The sequence below is a fragment of the Myotis brandtii genome, unplaced genomic scaffold, assembly GCF_000412655.1.
Source record: "Myotis brandtii unplaced genomic scaffold, ASM41265v1 scaffold755, whole genome shotgun sequence".
NCBI classification, from domain to species: Eukaryota; Metazoa; Chordata; class Mammalia; order Chiroptera; family Vespertilionidae; genus Myotis; species Myotis brandtii.
Window position 1 is genome coordinate 205,800 of NW_005371017.1, and position 7,291 is coordinate 213,090.

The window sequence follows — 7,291 nt, forward strand, 5'->3', positions numbered from 1 at the left end:
GACCAGGCCAGCAGGAGAGGGCAGTTGGGGGCAATCGGGCTGGAAGGGGAGCAGTTAGGTATCGATCAGGCTGGCAGGGGAGTGGTTAGGAAGTGATCAAGCTGGCAGACAGAAGCGGTTAGGGGCAATCAGAAAGGCAGGCAGGTGAGCGGTTGGGAGCCAGCAGACCCAGATTGTAAGAGGGATGTCCGACTGCCTGTTTAGGCCCAATCAGGCCTAAACAGGCAGTCGGACATCCCCTTAGGGGTCCCAGATTGGAGAGGGTGCAGGCTGGGCAGAGAGACACCCCCCACCCAGTGTACTAATTTCGTGCACCGGGCCTCTAATCTATAATAATAAAAGCATAATATGCTAATTAGGCCAGACGTCCTTCCAGATGACCTTCTGGAGGAAGCTGGGGCCTCAAGGGAAGCCCTGGTCCCAGGTGCCTGCTGGTGGCCATAAGGAAGCCTGGGTCCCAGGTGCCAGAGAGAAGCCTGTGTCGGCAGCTGGGGAAAGGAAGGCCTACACTTGCATGAATTTCATGCATCGGGCCTCTAGTATGCATATAAGTCCTTGGGTTTATCTTGTCCTGCCCCCTCCTCCTCCCTTCCCTCTGAGATTCCTCAGTCTGTGTACTTGCCTCTGGTTCTATTTCATTCATCCATTTATTGAGTGCATTAGATTCCACCTATAAGTTAGAACATGTGATATTTTTCTTTCTCTGACTGGCTTATTTCCCTTAGCATGATACTCTCTCCAGTTCCTCCATGCTGTCTCAAAGGGTAAGAGTTCCTTTATTGAGAGGGGGAAATACATTATATTTTATTTATTAATTGATATACTATTTGTTTTAGAGGGGGGGACAGAGAGGGATAGAGAGAGTGAAAAATCGATGATAGAAAAACATACATCAGCTGTGTCCACGTGGGAGGAGGGGGAGGAGGGTGCTCATGGGGAAGTTAACCATCAGGATGGAGCATCAAGAATAGACAGACCCCTAGCCTGTCCTGAAACAATGAGTCCTGAGAACCCAGGGTGCCCCTCCCAGAGCTGGCCTCACTCATTTGTCCAATGTGGCCCTGCCCACCAGGTGACCTCAGAGAGCAACCTCACCTGACAGCTGACAATGCTGCTGCCTCCTCCCCTCCCAGTTCTGAGCTGTTTAATGAGAGGGCTCTCCAGAGGCCTCCCAGCAACACACCCCTGCAGCAAAGGGTGACCCAGCCCCACCTCTGACCCTCCCTGGAGCAAGCCTGACCAGTTCCTGCATCTGGGTTCACAGGACCTGCTAGAACACGGACACATGAGGGCCTGCTCTTCAAAGTCTGTGTTTGTATCTTGGGTGCATTTTATGGGCTTCCAGAGAAAGTCACACCCAGGCCTAGAATCCATGTGTGGTCCTTACCCATGTGCTATGTACAGGGAGGAGGGACAAATGTGGATTCATAGCAAAGAAAATCATCACAGTGTGTGAGTGTGTGTGTGTGTGTGTGTGTGTCATTTATTAAATAGAAGTGCAGTGAGATTTGGGCACATGTCAGGATGTGCAGATGGGACCTTCAGCAAGAGGGACCTGAGGACATACTAGTAAAAGGCCCCAGAGCCTCCAGGAGCTTTTGGATGAGGGAAGGGTTGGCTGTATCCCTGCATCTGGCAACTCCAGGGAAGGGCTCCCTGATGACTTCCTAAAGTCCTGCTTTCGGGTCTCCCTGCAGCACCATTGGGGCTCAGTAAGGCCAAGTCACGTTGTCCGCAGACGTCAAAATACCACAGTGTCCCTGAGAAAGCAATCTGTATTCAGGGCACATCCTTCACTAATGGCCTAGAGACACTGAGAGGTCAATGCCCAGTAAGTCTGACAGGACCCTCCCCTGCAGAGCCAGGGCTGGGCAGCAGGGGGCGCTCAGGGCACAGGACACCATCTGCTTCTCCAGGAACAGGTGCAGAGGGAGCTGGGCAAGGACTTCCTCTGAGGCCTGGGGCTTCCTCTCTTCATACAAATAACCCAAACTGAAAGTTGGACACGACTGCTAAGGTGACTGTGAATATCCTGCTCTATCAGAGCATTTACCAAACTTAATGAGACATGAGAACCCCACACAGGGGGATGTTTCTATGGCTTCGGAATGCCTGCATTGTTAGAAGCTGGCACAGGGATGGGTTTATTACCTCACTAGGGGCAGCATTTTGGAGACACACTGATCCAGGAAGAAGACATTCAGGTATCAAAGCCCAGAGCTGGTCCAGGTGGCCCCATGTCACCAAAAGGTGGGCCCACAATGAGGAGCATGTCCTTTGAGGGCTGATTCCTCAGTGGAGGAGCTGTGTCTGCACAGAGCTCAGGCCCCAGAAAGCGACACACATCCTCCAACCAGGATTAAGAGTTGGACCCTCAGACTCTCACTGAGCCTCGTCCCTATGTCATCCATCTTCTCTCAGGTGGGGTCAATAACTCAGCTATGAAATACTTTGCCTCATGAATATACAAAAGAGAGGAGGTAGACTAGGTTAAATATGGATAAGTATGTGCCCTGAAGGCATCACCCACAGCCACACCCTCCCCTACAGAAGTGCTCACAGCACAGCCCTCACCATGGACTGGAGCCGGAGAACCCTCCTCCTGGTGGCCGTGGCTACAGGTAAGGGGCTCCCCAGTGTCTGGGTTGAGGGGAGGGGGACCAGGGAGAGTCAAGGAGGATTTCCAACCACTCCTGTCCCATTTCCACAGGTGTCCACTCGCAGGTGCAGCTGGTGCAATCTGGGGCTGAGATGAGGAAGCCTGGCGCCTCCGTAAAGGTCTCCTGCAAGGGTTCTAGATACACCTTCACCAGCTACTGGATGCAATGGGTGCAACAGGCCCCAGGAGAGCGCATAAAGTATATGGGCTGGATCAACACAAATACTGGGAAACCCACATATGCCCAGGGCTTCTCAGAAAGATTTGTCTTCTCCATGGACACCTCTGTCAGCACTGCCTATCTGCAGATCAATGGCCTCAAGTCTGAGGACACGGCCATGTATTACTGTGCAAGACACAGTGAGGAAAAGTCAGTGTGAGTCCAGATACAAACCTCCCTGCAGCAAAGTCTGTGACCACCAGGGGGCGCTCAGGGTCCCTGAACACATGGACCATCCCAGCAGCAGGTGCAGTTGGAGGTTTGGGCTGGTTTCCTGTGTGGTTTCCTCTTCATGTCACAGTTTCCCTCAGGGAACCTCTGGATTCCTGATAAATTTAGTGTAAACAGAGACAACTTTCTCACATGGACAAACCACAGAGCCTGCCCCTCAGACACTCTTGTGCCCAAACAACAATTAAACATCAAATGCTCTGACCCAAGTCACCTGATTCTAACCAGAGGCTCTGCTGACTCAACAGTGCAGCTCAGCCCCACACAGCTCAGGTCCTAGTCAGCAGCAGGACATGTGTGTGTTAGACATCTGGCCCCAGAGGAGTGTGTCCCCAAAGGTACAGAAGAAAGACTCTGTTGGTGATGGTCACTGACTTGTCGTCACTCTCATAGCACCAATAGCAGGTGACACCATGAGGGGGAAGTAGAGGGACCCACTGTACCTTCCAATGGATGTGCAGCCTGATGATGTTCACACACAGAGGGACCTTGAAAGGGTTTATAACTTCATGGAGGTGTCTGTTGGGAGCAGGGCAGGCTTTTCAACAAGTAAGTCTTGATGGGGTCCCCAGGTAGGGACACTCGTTCATGTTTTTATTTTGGGTCAGTGGTGGGGCCTGAGAGAATCCTGCTCACAGGAGGGGCTTGTGGGGGTTTAATGCGCTCTCTCTTCAGTTTCCCAGGTGGACAAGAAGAGGGAGAGGGATGAACCTTAACACGTCAGCATCAAACATAAAAAATAGAGCCTGACTACTTATTCCACTGACACCTATAAAATATGAATAAACACAAGGAGCTACCCACCACTGTGGGCAGGAAACAGTTCTAGGTCTTCAAACAAGAGAATAATGAGCACCTGTAAGCAATGATAATTAACAAAACCAGGATTAACCAGAGGCCTTAGGTCAAGGTCAAGGGCAGACCTCATTCTGCAAGGTCATCAGCTTGTTCTAAAGGACGTGGGTCAGCTTTCTGCTTCCACAGACCAGGAGCTCCCTCAGGACGACAAGGATCCTCATGTGGGGGAGCCCTAGTGGAGCAGCCTTTCAACTGGGTGGGGTCATGATTGATCCTTGAATTGCTGCTATGAGGACAATGCATGTGTCCCTCATACTCACATATTAAAACCTAAAACCCAAGGTGATGGTGTTAAGAGGTGGGGCCTGGGGACCTGCTTAGGTCTTGAGGGTGGAGTTCTCATGAAGGTTTCTTAAAAAACAGGGCTGGGGACTCTCTCTTGGTCCATCAACCTCTGAGATTCCAGAGAAAAATCAGCCACCAGGACTCAGGTGCTCACCAGAAACCCAACCTGCCAGGATCCAGTCTTGGATTTCCCAGCCTCCTAACCTGTGAACCCCCCACTCTGTGGACTGTGTCACAGTCCCCAGAATGACTGAGAATGTGGTGTCACATGATCATCAGGACTGACCCAGGAGTTTACTGCTGCATTGGTTGTTCAAAGTCCACCCCGTGTTTCCCTCCAGTGATGGTCAAGGGCAGTGTTCTTCTGATGTTTCCTTCAACAGACAGAGTCTCCTGGTGGAAGGTCAGGGGAGGCTCTGACACAGCTGTGGTGGAAAGGCAGGGTGAGAACTGGGGGAAGGCATGAGCCCTTTCAGTAACTCCCACATCAGCACGAAGCAAGGCTAAAGGTCACTGGAGGTAAAATCTGTAAATGCCTCATCCTCCCAGTCACTAAATCACAGGGAGACAGCTGATGTCCTCCTGACACTGTGGACACTAAGGCCACATTGGAGGACCTTTGGCCAAGGGGCTTTAAGGGTGCATTTAGGTTTGATCATTTTAACTTAAGGATGTCATTCTCTCAAATGCCAGAGATTGTAGGTAATAATGACAGTGGGTACTTGCATCCTAGTGGCTCCCTAGAGAGTCGAATAATGATTCCTGTGATGTGAGCCCACAGATGAGTCACTTGCTGTAAAAGTTGGTCAGCCACTCGGGGGAGGGGTGAAGAGGCTGAGCCCAGAGAGAATCTGGACCGGATAAAAGGCTCTAAGTGTTCGGGCTCCTTCTTCCCTCTCTCTTTCTACTCTGGTGGAACCTCAGCCACAGTATGACCTGGGTAATGGTTATGTCTGTAAAGCACAGAAGAGCAGCCTGGCAGGGCCCCAGCCTTGGGAGCTGGAGGTGGGGAGGGAGCTCTCTCTGGGTGTCGACATGTAGACAAGGACACATGAAGAATTTATGCTGAGCTGGAATATCCTGGCACTGTGGGTGGGACATGATTGAAAATTATCTAGGGTGTAACTGATGATGGTGGTATTAACAAAAACAGTCACAATGCAGCACACAGACTAGCCACCCATCATGAACATCCCCACACTCACAGGAAGTGCTTGTCCTTCTGAGTCCAGGGAACTGTCCCCCAGGGACTCCTCTGCTCTGTCACTAAGAGGAGGAGCCCATGTAAATGTGGAGCTCCATGTGTTGATAAGCCCAGCCCAGCCCAGCCCCTGTCCCTGCACCTCTGGAAAAGCAGCCCCAACCCCAGGACCTGCAGTCTCCATTCACTCCAGGAGTCAACCCAGAGGAAGAACCATGATGTGTGGGCTGAGCTGGGCTCTCTCTTTGATGCTCTTACATGGTAACATCATGGAGAAGCTGGGGCCGTGAGTGTGTGTGTGAGTGTGAGTGTGTGAGTGTGCGTGCCTGCTCCTAACTACAACACTTCTGTATGCAGGTGTCCAGTGTGAGGTGAAGCTGGTGGAGTCTGGGGGAGGCTTGGTGCAGCCTGGGGGGTCTCTGAGACTCTCCTGCAAAGGCTCAGGACTCATGTTCAATGACTATTACATAAGCTGGATGTGACAGACCCCAGGAAAGGGATGGGAGTGGATAGGTTTCATAAGAAACAAAGCCAATGGTCACACCACAGAATACACTGCATCTATGAAAGGCAGATTCACTAACTCCAGAGATGATTCCAAAAGAACTGCTTACTTGCAAATGAGCAGCCTGAGAGCCAAGGAAAAGTCCCTGTATTACTGTGCACAAGAGGCACAGTGAGGGGAAGTCAGTGTGAGCCCAGACACAAACCTCCCTGCAGTGCAGGCTGTGACCACAGAGAGCACACAGGGTAGCTGAAGACAAGGACCATTCCAGCAGCAGTTGCAGTGGGAGATTTGGGATGGTTTCCTTTGTGGTTTCATCGTCATGTCAGTTTCCCTCAGGGAAATTCTGGATTCCTGATTCTGCACTGACCTCTGAAGTCTCGGAGTTAGAAACTCTGTTGTAAACAGGGACAGCTTTCTCACGTGGACAATAGTCAGAGAGTCCCTTTCAGACACTCTTGTGCACAAATGGCAGTTAATCATCACATCTTCTGGCACACATCCCATAAATCTAACAAAAGGCTCTGCTTACTAAACAGTGCAGCTCACCTGAATGCTGGATAGAGGCCACCACAGGTATGTGAACCCAAAGTTAGAGAAGAATCCCAGTGGTGCAGGGTATTGAATTGTCATCAGGCTCATAGCACAGAGAGTAGGTGACACCAGGCATAGGTGACTCCTGGAGAACCACAGAAGATGGTAAGATGTCCAGGTTTCTGACAAATACACACACCAAGGGACATAGAATGTTTATTATGCACATTGTTGAAATCTATGGGAGGCACAGGAAACACCCTTTAGGAAGTCAGACCTGCTTTGATGGAGCCAAAAAGGAGAATGGCTCAGGGATTTTATTTAGTTGAACTGGTGGGGAAGGGGAGGAATTCTTCCTACAGGGGCTTGTGTGGTTTCAACCTCTCATTGACTTCTGTAGAGGAGACCCATTGTTCCTTTTCAGATTCCCACGTGGTGCCAAGTGAGAAGAGGCAGGAAGGGGCCATCAGTTTTCTGCAATCAAATGGAAAAGAAAATAAAGTGTGGCTACATATTTAACTTAACAATTATAAAAATTGAGCAAACATTGAGTTAAACAGTCATTGTGGGTGTACAAAAGCAATGTCTACTGTAACTGAAAAAATAACTATAAATGACAAATGATGATGATAATGGTGGTGGTGGTGAGGGTGGTGATGATGACCATAGAATTGTACAGGGGACTTGGTCCAGTGTCTTGGGTGGAATCTCTCCTCTATCCAAGGCCATCAGCTGCTTGCAAGGCCTTGTATCAATTTTAGGCAAGGCTGTTGTCATTTCAGTTTTCAATGACATCAA